The sequence below is a fragment of the Emys orbicularis genome, chromosome 1, assembly GCF_028017835.1.
Source record: "Emys orbicularis isolate rEmyOrb1 chromosome 1, rEmyOrb1.hap1, whole genome shotgun sequence".
NCBI lineage: Eukaryota > Metazoa > Chordata > Testudines > Emydidae > Emys > Emys orbicularis.
In genome coordinates, this window is record NC_088683.1 from 148597873 (window position 1) to 148614668 (window position 16796).

Sequence of the window (16796 nt, forward strand, 5' to 3'; positions counted from 1 at the left end):
CCCTTGTGACTGTCACCAGTATAGCCTTTCATGCTCTCCTATGTCTGAGCTACCGCTGTCACAAGTTTGCTGTCACCATGATTGCGTCTGCATTGCTGCTGTGGGTATTCTGATGGGTTCAGTAGTTACACAGTGTCATAGGTGTGCAAGGTGCTCTGCAAATATAAATTAAGCAAGATCCCTGTTCTCAGGAGTGAACAGTCTAATAAATAAAACTTACTGGAAGAGCTGTGTTTTATTTAAATTCCGTACTAGCTCGGGTGGAGGGGAGTGCTTTTTAGTGAAATCTCTTTCTTTCTTGAAACTTCATTTTGATGGACATTTTCCAACCAGCTCTGGTACTAAAAAGCCTTATAGCAGAGCCCGTAAGACTCTGCCCTATTAGGAGGAATAATCACTATATTCTTAGCTGAATGTGACAGCACAATCACTGAGCAAAATAGTTTATCTAAAACTAAACCCCCATGTCTCAGTTGTAGAGAGAGAAATGTGTGCTGGGGAGCGCTGCTTATTTTGGCATTACTGTACACTCGTTACCTGTATTTTGTGGTAGTGCAGAGCCAGCAAGCCATCTGTTTACTAACAAAAAGCTATTCCAGACCGCTGTTGCCATCACTGAAAATGGTGCACAAATTTAATCAAAAGGCTTTTTGAACTTCCAGTCCCATTGGAAGTGGTAGGAAAAAATCAGGGTTGCCAGCAGAAAAGAACAAAACCAACAAGAGGAATAGTCTTAATTTTCAGGTTTATAAAAGGAAATTTCACAAATCAGTTATTTCTTCATTTATTGTGACTTTTTATTTTGTAACAACGGTTGTATATATACTTGCAACTTACTGTAATGGGCACCATTTTTGAGTTAATAAATTATTAGGAAAAATTGGCTACCCTTTTAAGATAACATTTTTTTTTCTGAAATGGACAGAAAGTCAGATGGAAGTAGGGTGATAACTTCTATATCGGGATAGGCAACCTATGGCACGGCACGCGAGCTGATTTTCAGTGGCACTCACACTGCCCAGGTCCTGGCCACCGGTCCGGGGGGCTCTGCATTTTAATTTAATTTTAAATGAAGCTTCTTAAACATTTTAAAAACCTTATTTACTTTACATACAACAATAGTTTAGTTCTATATTATAGACTTATAGAAAGAGACCTTCTAAAAACGTTAAAATGTATTACTGGCACAGAAAACCTTAAATTAGAGTGAATAAATGAAGACTCAGCACACCACTTGTGAAAGGTTGCCGACCCCTGTTCTATATCATGGATACAATATAATATCTAGGTACAGTGGGACAGTGTTATTTTCTTAGTTCTGGATTTCCTCTAATGTAATTTCCATCAGTTAAAGAATAAAGAGAGCATGTTTCTGGGATCGTTTTGCTTGGCAGCGCACAATGAAAAGAAGGGGTTTTGTTGGGTTTTTTTAATTATTTTTATTTCTCAGCTCCTTCACACAAAGAAATACTGTACTGCTCTCAAAAATCTCTTCGTACAAATGCCTCCTGTCACAAATGATCAGCACTCTGCCATTTTGACATGGCTGGAGTGGAAACCGCAGTGTTACAAAATTTTGCTCAAAAAATTTCAACCAGCTTTAGTAACAATTAGTTTAGTAACAATTTTGATGTTGATTGGCATAGGAGGAGTATCAGGATCACTGTGCATAAAACAGAGTAAGACCTTGTCTTAGGGTGACCAGGTGTCCAGTTTGGACCAGAACACACGGTCAAAAAGGGATCCTCCTGGCTCCGGTCAGCACCACTGATCAGGCTGTTGACTGTCCAGTTGGCGGTGTCGGGAAGCAGCCGGTATATCTGGCTCCTAGTCTTAGGGGCAGCTAGGGGGGTCCATGTGCTGCCCCGCTCCCCGCCTGCAGGCACAGCTCCCATTGGCTGGGTCAGAGCAGGGGAGTAACTAGCATGAGCGTGACTCACGAGCGCTCAGCAGGCAGCTGTTGAGGGGTTGCGTGGTGTACACCTGGCCCTCTTCTCTCACGCTCCTCATGTGGCTGGGTTCGAGCTGTGGTCTGTTTGTCACCTCATTGCCAGCACCCAGGAGTTCCAGGTATGTGTATCCCCATCTCCGAGTGGCTGGGAATGGGGCTGCACCCCATCCCTTGTCACTGCATCCCTTCCCCATCCCATCCTGTCCTGCCCCACACATCTACCCATCCCAGCCCTGTACCCCTTACAGCGCTCTCCCACCCATCCTCTCCACCTCCCCAAGCTACCACCCCATGTCCCTCACCCTCCACAGCCCTGCACCCCATTCACCTCCATACATTGTGCACTCCCATTATGTCCCTATGCCTCCTGTGCCCCCCAAATCCTCATGCACCCGTAGCCTTCTGCTTCCCCCTGCATCCCCATCCATCCCACATACCTCCCATACACCCTACTCTCTCCTTCACTGCCCCCTCTCACCCCCATCCTGCTCTTGTCCTTGGCTTCTTTCCCGCCTCATCCTTTCTCCTCCACCCCCACCCGTCTTTTCCCCTCCAGCCCACCCTCCTCCATTCCTGGCTGGGTGATTTAGGCAGCCCCTGGAAAAGTGTATGAAAAGTGTCTCTGTGTAGGCAAGTGTGTGCATGCATGCATTCATAGAACCATAGAATATTAGGGTTGGAAGAGACCTCAGGAGGTCATCTAGTCCAATCCCCTGTTCAAAGCAGGACCAACACCAACTAAATCATCCCAGCCAAGGCTTTGTCAAGCCAAGCCTTAAAAACCTCTAAGGATGGAGATTCCACCACCTCCCTAGGTAACCCATTCCAGTGCTTCACCACCCTCCTAGTGAAATAATGTTTCCTAATATCCAGCCTAGACCTCCCGCACTGCAACTTGAGACCATTGCTTCTTGTTCTGTCATCTGCCACCACTGAGAACAGCCTAGCTCCATCCTCACTCTTCTCTTCTGCAGACTAAATAACCCCAGTTCCCTCAGCCTCTCCTCGTAAGTCATGTGCTCCAGCCCCCTAATCATTTTCATTGCCCTCCGCTGGACTCTCTCCAATTTGTTCACATCCCTTCTGTAGTGGGGGACAAAACTGGACGCAATACTCCAGGTGTGGCTTCACCAGTGTTGAATAGAGGGGAATAATCACTTCCCTCGATCTGCTGGCAATGCTCCTACTAATACAGCCCAATATGCTGTTGGCCTTCTTGGCAACGAGGGCATATTGATGACTCATATCCAGTTTCTCATCCACTGTAATCCCCAGGTCCTTTTCTGCAGAACTCCTGCTTAGCCAGTCGGTTCCCAACCTGTAGCGGTGCATGGGATTCTTTCTTCCTAAGTGCAGGACTCTGCACTTGTCCTTGTTGAACCTCATCAGATTTCTTTTGGCCCAATCCTCCAATTTGTCTAGGTCTCTCTGGACCCTATCCCTTCCCTCCAGCATATCTACCTCTCCCCCAGTTTACTGTCATCTGCGAACTTGTTGAGGGTGCAATTAATCCCATCATCCAGATCATTAATAAAGATGTTGAACAAAACCAGCCCCAGGACCGACCCCTGGGGCACTCCGCTTGATACCAGCTGCCAGCTAGACATCGAGCCATTGATCACTACCTGTTGAGACTGATAATCTAGCCAGCTTTCTACCCATCTTATTGTATGTGTGTCTTTGTGTAGGGAGGTGTGTGAATTGCCTCATGTGTGAATAAAATTTGCAGCCTAACTCTTTGATTTTCATTCCTTTTGCTGGCTTGCACACAAAAAATTTGATGATGTAAAATATGTGTGTATTCATTTGTAAGTTTTTAAAAGAGAAGGGAACTCTAAAAGAAATGTATTATATCTTAAAAAGTGAATGTTGTTGACTAGTAATTGCAGAAGAGCCAACGTATCATACATTTCTCTCCACCTTTGTCTAGCTACATTATAAACTCTTTGTTGCAGTCAGACTCTCTTTTAGTGCATGCTAGATGTGTATACATGAATACATGTGTGTATCTGCATGTAGGTATGGGAGTCAGTTTCTACAGATTTCTTTATATAGGTATCTGGACAGGTGTGCATTTCTGTGGTTGTGCTCTATGGATTTGTATTTGGGCTTCAGGAGTGGGCCTTTAATGGACCAATTGCAGCTGTGATAATGTGTGGTTACAAAAAATGGGAAGAGGGGAATCATGAAAACCTTTGTGAAATTTTTTTTTTTAAATTACCCTTTTTGACTATTTTTCTGCCAGCTCTAGCGTCTTGTAACAAATAAAACCTGAACTTAGCATAATACATCTGTCAAATCTATAAATATGCCTGTTTGGGCCTTGCAGTGAAAATGAGCATGTGAGAGAAGGTGGGGGAGAGCAAGCAACGGAGGAAGGGGGGATCGAGTGAGCGGGGGGCCCTCAGGAAGGGGTGGGGCAGAGGCGGGGCCTCAGGGAGGGGAGGGGAAGTGGGCGGGGCAAGGGTGTTTGGTTTTCTGGAATTAGAAAGTTGGCAACCCTATATTGTCTATATTAATAAAATGTGCTGTGCTGTAACTAAAATCATTGTAGTTACACTGGTTCAAACACTCTTAATATAGACAAAATCTAAGAGGAAATAGACCAAGAGGAAACATCCAGTGAGTCAGAGAGCTTGTCTATACCTAAAACGCTGCAGCTGTGCCACTCTACCGCTTCAGTGAAGACACTACCTATGCCGATGGAAGAGAGTATCCCATTGGCATAGGTACTCCACCTCCCTGAGAGGCGGTAGATAGGGCAATGGGAGAATTCTCTCATCAACCTTGCTCTGTTCACACCCCGAGCAACGTAGTTATACTGAACTAATTTCCTAGTGTAGACCAGGCCTTAGTATCACCAGTTTCTCTCCCAATGAGGTATCCACTGTAAGGTCCCAAAGACCACTTACCACTCAGCAGAAGGGACAACAATCATAGAATATCAGGGTTGGAAGGGACCTCAGCAGGTCATCTAGTCCAACCCCCTGCTCAAAGCAGGACCAATCCCCAACTAAATCATCCCAGCCAGGGCTTTGTCAAGCCTGACCATAAAAACCTCTAAGGAAGGAGATTCCACCACCTCCCTAGGTAACCCATTCCAGTGCTTCACCGCCCTCCTAGTGAAAAAAGCTTTTCCTAATATCCAAACTAAACCTCCCCCACTGCAACTTGAGACCATTACTCCTTGTTCTGTCATCTGCTACCACTGAGAACAGTCTAGATCCATCCTCTTTGGAACCCCCTTTCAGATAGCTGAAAGCAGCTATCAATTCCCCCGTCATTCTTCTCTTCTGCAGACTAAACAATCCCAGTTCCCTCAGCCTCTCCTCATAAATCATGCGCTCCAGTCCCCTAATCATTTTTGTTGCCCTCCGCTGGACTCTTGCCAAGTTTTGCACATCCTTCTTGTAGTGTGGGGCCCAAAACTGGACACAGCACTCCAGATGAGGCCTCACCAATGTTGAATAGAGGGGAATGACCACGTCCCTTGATCTGCTGGCAATGCCCCTACTTATACAGCCCAAAATGCCATTAGCTTTCTTGGCAACAAGGGCACACTATTGATTCATATCCAGCTTCTCGTCCACTGTAACCCCTAGGTCCTTTTCTGCAGAACTGCTGCCTAGCCATTTGGTCCCTAGTCGAGCAATTGCTTGGCAGCATTCTCCATCATCTTAGATTCCAGCAGGCTGCATAAGTGATCTTGGTAGGAGGCAGGCAGCTGTGACTGGTCCATGTCTACCACCGAAGGACATTGGTTTTTGCATATCTGATCTATGGGTTACTTGTGCAAAGCTAGAGGAAGCTGTGTCATTTGGATGGTTAATTACTGCGATTCCACTGAAGAAAATTCAGTGTAATAGTTGTAATCCTAAAAAGAGGCAAAAGACTCTAGTTGTAAACTACTAGTTTCACTAGGGAGAAAATTCCTTTGCAACACAAAACTTATCCTAAAGGATTAGTAATGACTGCAAAGAAATCATGCACTTTTTTTATTTAAATAATTTCTCATGAGATCCACAGCAATAATTTTTCCAGCCTGATTATTTTATTTCCATCAGTGTCATAGTTAATTACAATATGTTTTAGTAAGTTTGTTTTATTTGTGTAGGTTGGTGGGAAGGGAGACAGCACTAAAGTTGCACATTCAATTTTTCGTGTATTTGTCTTTAGATTTATTTATATGCTACCTTGTCATGGCCCAAGTTAGCCAGCAGGTGCCCCTGTTACATCACCAACTACAACTGAAAATATCCTTAATCAGACTGAAGTTGTATGTGTAGGTTGGTGGGAAGGGAGACAGCACTAAAGTTGCACATTCAATTTTTCGTGTATTTGTCTTTAGATTTATTTATATGCTACCTTGTCATGGCCCAAGTTAGCCAGCAGGTGCCCCTGTTACATCACCAACTACAACTGAAAATATCCTTAATCAGACTGAAGTTGTATGTGCCCTCATAAAATACTTTTCAAAACAAATGAAGCTGTTCAAAACTAGCTTCCAAAGCCATGAATGAAAAAATGCAAGAGACACGGAAAAAGGAAGAAGCAGGATGAGCTGTTACTGGCTGCAAATTCCAGACAAAGGGAATCATGGAGGGCAGGGGAATCCAGAAATGAGCAGGAAAATCCCAGTGCAAACCAGCCCAATCCAATTACCACAATGTTAACAGTTGTAGAGAAGATGAACTCTAACTGTGTCCCCCTAATGGGCTAAACCTGTAGGCTGTCCTAACCAATCCTGGTTATAGGAACACAGTTGGATTCTGTATTATGGACATGTGTGCAGTAGCTAGGTCTCATGAGCTGGTTACAATGAGTTGTAGTACAGATGGGGCCAAAGTGTACAATCTAAAGCCCATAAAGGAGCACCTGGGCTAAATATCCCATCAGGGTGGCAGCAGTTGGTAGCAGTTGGAGTGTGACTGAAAATCAGAGCAGGAGACTCCCTATGCAGAGATAAGCAGCATTATTGGGGGGAGGGATAGCTCAGTGGTTTGAGCATTGGCCTGCTAAACCCAGGGTTGTGAGTTCAATCCTTGAGAGGGCCACTTAGGGATCTGGGGCAAAATTGGTACTTGGTCCTGCTAGTGAAGGCAGGGGGCTGGACTCAATGACCTTTCAAGGTCCCTTTCAGTTCTAGGAGATAGAATATCTCCATTGCTGCAGAGTCACAACAGAAGGGAAATCCCAGAGACCGATCCCCCTTCCTTGCAAAGGAAAGAATCAATATGTCAACTACACAGAGGCCTAAGACCACCCTGCTTGATTTCATGAGCTATGAGGAACATGGATCTGGGCGGGAGGGGGCAGACCTAGTCTCTCCCAGAATCATTGGCTCTAACATTCGTTCTGCTCAAAGGGATACTGTCAACTTGTCAAAATAGCACATTAAAAATATCTACATTCTGATTGAAGCCTTTTTAAATAGGATATGCAGCAAGAAACTGTAACATGTCCCAGGATGGGGGGAATCTATCTTAGCCAGGAGAAGGGGGACCTTTAAAAACAAGGGAAGGGGGGGGGGAAACTGTGCTACCAGAAGCACCTGAAGTGTTTGGGGTAAAATAACAGGCAGGAATATTCCATGGGAAGGAGAAATCTGAAATGCACTAACTTAAGGGGGACCCGCAACAGAAAACAAAACTGGGCTTGTGCCAATTTGTTATTCCTTTAGGAGGAAAAGAACGCCTGAGAGGATTTTTTTTTAACCTTAGAAATATCAGAAATGTCAAGACTCGTCTTCTGTTTTTGCTGTTTGCAACAGATATGACAGTGTTCTGCAATATCCTTGGCAAACCTTACGGAAGTACGTTTATCAGCTTTGGGGTCCATTGTATTGAAAATGCAAATGTTTGTGTACTATTGTGGGATTGTGTGGAACTTCTTTAGGAGAGGAAGGATTAATGTAATCTTGGGAAGATATTAGGAATATCAAAGGACTTTTGGGGAACACTACATGTGAAGTGGATTTCCTAGGAAATACTTGGGGGTGAGCAGAATGCAAGTGACCCACTTTGAATCCATCCTTTTGAAACTGAACAGTGAGGATAGAAACAGATTGCCTGCCGCCCAAAATGCCAGTTCAAAGATCTCCAAACTGTATTAAGGAGGGACTAAACTTTTCATGGGTGTGTTACTTCTGAGCTGAGGCTGATATGAACTTGTGACTATATAAAAAAAAGACCCTTTTGGCAGTTTGAAGGACTCACCTGCCAGATCCCATATTGGTGACAGTTGGGGGGATTTGTGGTAAGCTTTACTGTGTGTGTAAGTTCTATTATTGTTTTTAATATGTTTTCTCTGTAATGCTTATGCCCTAAGAATAAATAGGCTTGCATAGGAAGTGCTGTGTGGTAATTCATAACTGTGGCAACTGCACTGATAACTGTCTTTGAGGAGAAAGGCGAGGCAGGCTGACTTTGCTGGTGAATTCACAGTATAATCAGGGAGCAGTGCAGCCTGGAAATACCCTGGTCAGCATGGAGTGAGATGTATGTCTCCACGCAAGAGAGGTGATGGCCAGGGAAGCCCGAAGCCTAAGAGTGGGGTGCCCTTGCTGAAGTATAGAGGGTGAAATACAGCTGCAGTTGTTTTTCTAGGAAGCCCAGAAAACTGGAGAGGGTGATTGCTCAGCCCTCAGTTGAAGGGGCAGAGGAGGTGTTGAATGTTTAACAAAGATATCTTCCCTCTCAACTGTTTTATAAGAGTTTGAGTTAAATAGAGAACAAACCAATACTCACCATGTATTAAACAGAAATAAATAAAATAGAATTTTCTTCCCCCTCCTGTGTGAGTGACAGGAGAATCAGGCCCCTATTTGTATTCACGTTGGTATCCTCTCACATCAGAGACAACAGTACAATATTTGTTTTAATTGCTTTACTCCTAGTGGCACTACGGAGATAGACCACAATGGGACAATGAGATGGTTCTGTTCCACATTGTGCATCAGCAGCAGAACTGCCATTTTGTTCTCAAAATGGAGTCCTCCACAAAGCATGACCGCACACGCACCAGATGTGCTAGGTTACACTGGTCGGGGTTTTCCAGTAGATGCCCATTCAGGATTACACCACTAAGGAAAATATTTATTTTTAGCTTTCTTTAATGCAATTGAGCAAGTAGGAACAAGGTGAGTTAGTCCATTTAACCAGCCAGCACTCTTCAGACTACCACTAAGTGCTTCATAGTCCTGGTAAAGCTGATTTTTGGCGAGTATGTGTCTCAATTCCCTTCTGTGATGTTGAGTAAACACAGACCAAATTCTGCTCTTCATTGCACCGGAGAAAAGCTGGAGTGACTTCTGTAGAATTATTCTAGATTTATACCAGTATTGCTGAGCGCAGAATTTGGCCACTAAACCAGTGGTCTCCCCAAACCGTATAAAATCTGCCTGCCAGTCTAGGGAATATGCCTAGCCACAGTGGTCCCAAATACCATGTTACTGCAGTTATCTGGCCTTTTCAGGAATGCAGTACTACATAGCTTTCATTGTCATTGTGATCTTGCTCCTGGTAATTTCCCTGGGTAAGTATGGATTCTTCAAAATTAGCAGACTCTTAAATTTGTTTTATCTCACCCAGGCATCAGACTGGAGTATGTATAACAGTAGTTTTCAAACTGTGGGTCACAACTCAGTACTGGGTTGCAGAATGTAAAGCACTGTGTCGCGGCAGTTCTGGGCAGCATCGCTGACCAGGCTGTTAAAAGTCCCGTCAGTGGTGCTGCCTGACTAAGGCAGGCTAGTCCCTACCTGTTCCGACACCGCGCTGCGCCCCGGAAGCGGCCAGCAGAAGGTCCGGCTCCTAGGTGGGGAACTGGCCAATGGGAGATGGAGGGTGGTGCCTGCGGGTGAGAGCCATGTGGAGCTGTTTGCGTGCCTCCGCCTAGGAGCTGGACCTGCTGCTAGCCGCTTCCGGGGCACAGCGCGGTCCACAGTCCCAGGACAGGCAGGAAGTCTGCCTCTGCACCCCGGCTGCGCTGCTGACCGGGAGCCGCCGGAAGTAAGCCCGCGCCCCAATCCCCTGTCCTGAGCACCCCCTCAAACCCAGAGCCCTCTCCTGCACCCCAAACCCCTCATCCCCAGCCCCACTCCAGAGCCTGCACCCCCAACTCAGAGCCCTGACCCCTTCCTGCACCACAACCCCTTGCGCCAGCCCAGAGCCCCCTCCCACACCCCGAACCTCTCATTCCTGGCCCCACCCCGCAGCCCTCACCCCCGCACTCCAACCCTCTGCCCCAGCCCTGAGCCCTTCCCAAACACCTCATTTCCAGCTCCAGTGGGTCACGGGCATCAACAATTTTCTTCAACTGGGTTGCTAGAAAAAAAGTTTGAAAACCACTGGTCTATAGAGTGGCTCTACCGCTTCTCTGACTAACACCCTGCCCTGCCACTGGCACTTGGATCATGTTACACACTTTTATGGATATACCCTGGCAACTCCATAGTTCAGGTTGCATTGAGCATTGCATTCAAAGCAACATTAGATCCCATTGTTTCACTCTTAATATTTGAATTTAATTTTCAAATTTAAACACATTTATTCTTCATAGGCCAATTGCATTTTCCATATTGTTTATTGATATATTTACTAACTTTGGCAGAGAAAATGGATAAACATGAGCCTTGTTTGATTCCTCTCCCCCCCCCCCCCCCCCGAGTCCTATGTTTTTCCAGACTCTGCAATCTAAAGAGACACCCTCCTCCCCATGCTCCCCACTGCCCTACTACATTTATTTTTTCAATACTGAAGTGCTAAGGTCAAAGGTGGGCATGGTCAGCAGTGGGAATATGAGAAGAGCATGATGAGAAGCTCTGACGTCCATCTGGGAGAGCAGGGCTGCGTAGGGGGCATAGCACAGGTCCACTCTAGGCAGTGCTCAAAGGTCATGGAGGAAGGCAGGCTCCACAGTGGCCATGAGGGAGGAGTGAAGCTGTAGAGGGGGTTCAATGAGGGAAGCAGGACTCAGCAGGTACCATAGGGGACACTGCAGCCCAGTGGGGCCACACAGGGGATATAAGTGGATTGCTGTCAGTGTTTAGATTTAAGACTGCTCTAATGCCAGTACACCACCACAATCAGTAAAACTCTACAAAATCACCAGTTATGTTCTTCCTCCCATTTCCTACGTTCTTATATAGCCCTGTAAGGTAGTGTACTCATCACGCATAGAGCCCCCGTGTCAGGTGCAATGCTGCAAGGGTTTGTCTCCAGCACCTCTGGTAGGCCATCTGCTTCTCACCAGGTCTTCCATGGTTCAGTCCTCCAGCCAAATCACATAAAGTTCAGTCCTCTTCCAGGATAACAAAAGGTCCAATTGAAAGTCCAAGCTAAGCATCCAAATAATAATTCTTCCCTACCTCTCAGGCACCGCTGAATTGTTCTTACTGGCCCTCCCTGAGGGCCTCCCTCCCAAGAGCCTAATTGGCTCATACAGTTGGGCTTGTATTCCCTTTCCTTAGGGACTGGTGGGGGAACCCAGGCCCACCCTCTACTCTGCGTTGTAGCCCAGGGACCTTGTATTAAGCAGCCAAGTCGGCTTCTTCAAACACACTGCTGTTTCCCTGGGCCACTTCCTACCTCTAAGCTCCCTTATGCTGCTTCCCCACAGCCTGTGCTTAACACAGCCTCCCTTTGTTTCTCAGGCACCTTCTGAACTACTAAGTCTGCCATCCCCCTCAGGGGCCACTGAAGTGCTTTTACTGACCCTACCTGAGAGCCTCCCCCACAGAAGCCTGACCTGCTTCCTATGGGTTCACCTGCCTATGGGAGGGTCCTACCCTTTCTACAATCTCTCCCCTAGACTGAATGCCCAGCTCTATTTAAATAGTCCTTCCTGATTCCCTGCAGCTGGGGGTCACTAGTTATCAGTCAGTTGTTGTATCACCATCAGCAGGGACTAGCTGGTAGGACACAGGCCAGGCTGAGCCTGGCTTGCTTTACAGTGCCAGCTAGCCTGTGACAGGCCCCCATCACTGGTATCTGATGGACTCACAAGCATTAATTGATTTATACTCACAACTACTCTGTCCAGTAGGTGAATATTATTATCCCCATTTTGCAGATGAGGCACACAGAGAGATTGACTTGTTGAAAGTCAGCTGGTGTGTCAGTGGCAGAGCCAGACTTTGAACCAAGATCTCCTGGGTCCCTGTTCAGTCCTTTAATCACAAACCGTCCTTCCTCTAATGGAGAGGTAATAGAACTTGGGGGCCGCAAGTCTCTGGGTAGGATTTTAAAAAGTGCATTGGCCATTGTTCCCATTGGAGTCAATGGTAAAACCCAAGGAAGGAAAGATGGTGTGCTGTAAATAAGTACTGGGGTCACACGTTGGATGAATAAGATTAATAGACACATTGAAGAGCTACCAATTCAGTGAGCATCATCCATCCTGTGCACTGAATGAGGCAGGGGTCCTGGGGAAAAAATAGTCTGTGATCATCTAATTAAAGACTGCAACATAAAACAGACTCAAGGGGCTAAATTAAGGTTGCCTGGGCAACCTGAGACACAGAGCCAGACTTGCAGAAGCACTGAGTGCTCTCAATAGGGTAACCATATGTCCCTCTTTGGCCAGGACAGTCCCCTTTTTAATCCTGTACCAAACATCCTGAATTTTGATGATCAGTTGGCAACAGCAAACGGGACAAATGCCCAGTTTTGCCAAAAAAGTGGGGTGCGCCCCCTAGTGGGATGTGGAGGAATGTTCAGGGGGCGGCAACACCAAGCTGCTCAGGCCAGTCTTGTGCAGGAGAGGAGGGCAGCTCAGGCCACCTCCGTTTGGGGATGGGGGGTGTCTCGGGTGAGCGGCTCAGGCTAGCTCTGCGCAGTGGGGGAGCTGGGGACTCGGGCGAGCTCCACGTTGGGGAGGGGGGCAGCTTGTGCGAGCAGCTCTGACCAGGTCCGCGGGGTGTGTGTGTGTGTGTGTCTCATGCGAGTGACTGGGGCCAGCTCTGCACGGTGGGAGGGTGGGGGGCTCATGCCAGCTCCACAGGTGAGGGGGAGGGCAGGGGGAGCTCGGGGGCTTGTGTGAGTGGCTCGGGCCAGCTCCATGCGGTGGGTGGCCATGGGGGCTCGGGCCAGCTCTGCGCGGGGGCGGGACAGGGGGCTTGGGCAAACCCTGCACGGTGTCCTGTTTTTGCTTTGGGAAATATGGTCACCCTAGCTCTCAGCTGCAGCTGATATCAGTGGGAGCTGTGCTTCAAATATATAAAGTGCTATTATAATAGAAACTATTCTGAAAAATCAGGGTCTAGGGATCTCAAGTTGGGCACCCTAATTAATGGACACTTTTGACCTTAATATCTCTGTGTCTCAAATCCCCATCTGTAACAGCAATGTTGTGAAGATAAATTTTGTCAAATGTTTGTGAAGCACTCAGATACTATGGTGAGAGCACCATAGAAATCCTCAGGAGGGAACTTATGATTTTGTAGTTATGGCTAAATTTGTATGATATCTGGTAAATGACATTGTGACACCTTGTGCCCCATGTTCACCACTTCTATATGGTTAGGATATGTTTTGTATGAAGTATGCCTTGTGAGGTATCATTTGAAAACTCATAATCTTCTGAATGTTATTATCCTGTTGAAATGTGTGTAACATCACTGCATGTGAAATTACGAGATTTTGCTATATGCTTGTTACTGATGTATGCTGTAGTTCTAGGTACTCAGACCCATTTTCTCAAAGACAAAGGTACACTGGCATGCCAGGATTCATCAGCAGGGGAGTTGTAAACAAGAAATTTACTGTTCACCTGAAGGACAATTGGCAGCTCACATATGCCACGGAACTGCCTGACCCCATGACCCAGAAAAGACTTTTCCAGTACAAAGGGCCAGTGTATAAAAAGGAGAGACAGTGACCATCTCATCACCTCTCCTCCCCCATCCCTACTCCCGGCAGCAAAATCACTTGAAAGGCATCATTGAACTGGGGGGAGTGGTCCTGGCCTGGAGGTTTTCCAGCCAGTATAGACTGTGAAAAGCTTTGCGTGAGAGAAAACTTTTTGCTTATTAGCCTTGGTAAAGTTTAGGAATTAGCTTGCATGTTTTATCTTTTCATTTCTTTTGTATCCAACTCTGACTTATATGCCTTATCACTTATAATCACTTAAAATCTATATTTCTCTAGTTAAAACAATAAACAAGTTTATTATCTAAACCAGATTGTGTGGCTGAAGTGTTTGGGAAGCCTCCACTTGAGACAAGAAGACTGCTGCATATTCATTATCCTTTGTTGGAATGATGAACTAAATTATGAATTTATACAGACCAGTGGGCTACTGAACAGTACAGGACACACTTTTCTTGGGGGCAAGACTGGGACTGAGCAATATGTGGGTATTGCCCTGTATCTATTCATGGATGGTGGGCATAGCATTCATGTACTCAGCTGGGAGTAACTTTGCCTGCTGGTGGTGAGAGTGATCAGACCATGGTGAGGTTTGCTGTTCACTAGCAAAGCAGTGTAAAAGGCAGGGCCGACCTTAGGGCAAATGGCACCCTGGGCAAATTTGCATTTTGGTGCCCCTGGCCCCCGTGGGCATGGTGCCCCACATTCATAGAATCATAGACTATCAGGGGTGGAAGGGACCTCAGGAGGTCATCTAGTCCAACCCCCTGCTCAAAGCAGGACCAATCCCCAACTAAATCATCCCAGCCAGGGCTTTGTCAAGCCTGACCATAAAAACCTCTAAGGAAGGAGATTCTACCACCTCCCTAGGTAACCCATTCCAGTGCTTCACCACCCTCCTAGTGAAAAAGTTTTTCCTAATATCCAACTTAAACCTCCCCCACTGCAACTTGAGACCATTACTCCTTGTTCTGTCATCTGGTACCACTGAGAACAGTCTAGATCCATCCTCTTTGGAACCCCCTTTCAGGTAGTTGAAAGCAGCTATCAAATCCCCCCTCATTCTTCTCTTCTGCAGACTAAACAATCCAAGTTCCCTCAGCCTCTCCTCATAAGTCATGTGCTCCAGCCCCCTAATCATTTTTGTTGCCCTCCGCTGGACTCTTTCCAATTTTTCCACATCCTTTTTGTAGTGTGGGGCCCAAAACTGGACACAGTACTCCAGATGAGGCCTCACCAATGTCGAATAGAGGGGAATGATCATGTCCCTAGATCTGCTGGCAATGCCCCTACTTACACAGCCCAAAATGCCGTTAGCCTTCTTGGCAACAAGGGCACACTGTCGACTGATATCCAGCTTCTCGTCACTGTAACGGACTGCTGCCTAGCCATTCGGTCCCTAGTCTGTAGCTGTGCATGGGATTCTTCCGTCTTAAGTGCAGGACTCTGCACTTGCCCTTGTTGAACCTCATCAGGTTTCTTTTGGCCCAACCCTCTAATTTCTCTAGGTCCCTCTGTATCCTATCCCTACCCTCCAGCATATCTACCACTCCTCTCAGTTTAGTGTCATCTGCAAACTTGCTGAGGTGCAGTCCACGCCATCCTCCAGATCATTAATGAAGATATTGAACAAAACCGGCGCCAGGACCAACCCTTGGGGCACTCTGCTTGATATTGGCTGCCAACTAGACATGGAGCCATTGATCACTACCTGTTGAGTGACATTGCCCCTGTCCCCCATGGGCTTCAGGCTCCCCACCCTCCCTTTACCTCTAACCCCTGCACTTTTCTCCCTTTGCCCCTAATCCCTGCACCCCCTTCACCCCTAATCCTTACACTTCTCTCCTGCGCCCCATCCCCTGCACCCCCTCATGCACCCACATGGGGAAACGTACCTGGATGCACGAAGCAGCTGGCATTGCTGTTCACTGCCCCCCTGGATTACTGCTCCTTTGCCCCGCGCACTTCTAGAGGGCTGTAGGGGGGAGCAAGGAGCAACATCAGGGCTCCCTGCATCCAGGTCACTTTCCGGGCCTGGGCTGCCTAAGGGGAGGGCAGAGAGCAGCAGCTCCTGATTCTTGCCTCCCAGCACAGCACAGATGGGGAAAGTGACCTGGATGCAGGGAGCGCTTGTGTTGTGTGTGTTGGGGAGACTGTCTGTGTGTGTTGGGGGAGCGTGTGAGAGTGCATGTGTGTGACAGAGTGTATGTGTGAGACAGTGTGTGTGTGCCTGAGTGAGTGTATGAGCACACTGTCTCTTTAAGAAAGCACTCAGGATAAGGAGCCTGAAGGCTTGTTCAGACACAAGCAGCTTGGGACCCAGAGAGGCAGCAGCACAGACAGATTTCCCCCTGTCCCACCACCCCAGCTCAGCAGACCAGGTACACAGGTGGGGGGAGGGGGACACCCCGACAACAGCCTCTCCCCCCCCCCCCCCGCACACAGCAGACAGAACACTCCAGTCCAGAGCAGGGTGGCCAGGGATGGCTCTGGGGGAGAAACTGGGCGGGGAACAGGAGCAGCGGCGGCTTCACACGGGAGTGGAGCGGGGGAAGGGCATCCCCTCTTCTGAGGAGTCACCTGGCTGGTCATCAACTGCCCCCCTGCAGCTCGGGTCCCTCCCCCCTCTCCAGACACTGCTGCTCACCTGCCTGCCTACCGCCTCCATCGGCCCAGCTGGCTCTCCGCAGGTCAGGTGAGACTCAGGCATGGCAAACCCTGCACATGGCGCCCTCTCTGGTGGGCCATCCTGGGCTGCTGCCCGGACCGCCCACCCCAAAGGCCAGCCCTGAAAAGGCATCCAGGTCTGGAGAGCTACGTGGACACAGCAGTTCAGGTTCCATCCTGGGGAATGTCACAGACATATATATATGACAACTTGTTAACTGAATGAGGCAGGGGTCCTGTGTACACAACAGGACAGGACACAGTCCTGTAATTAAAGACGTTCTCATAATGCATACACAAAAAAAGGGATG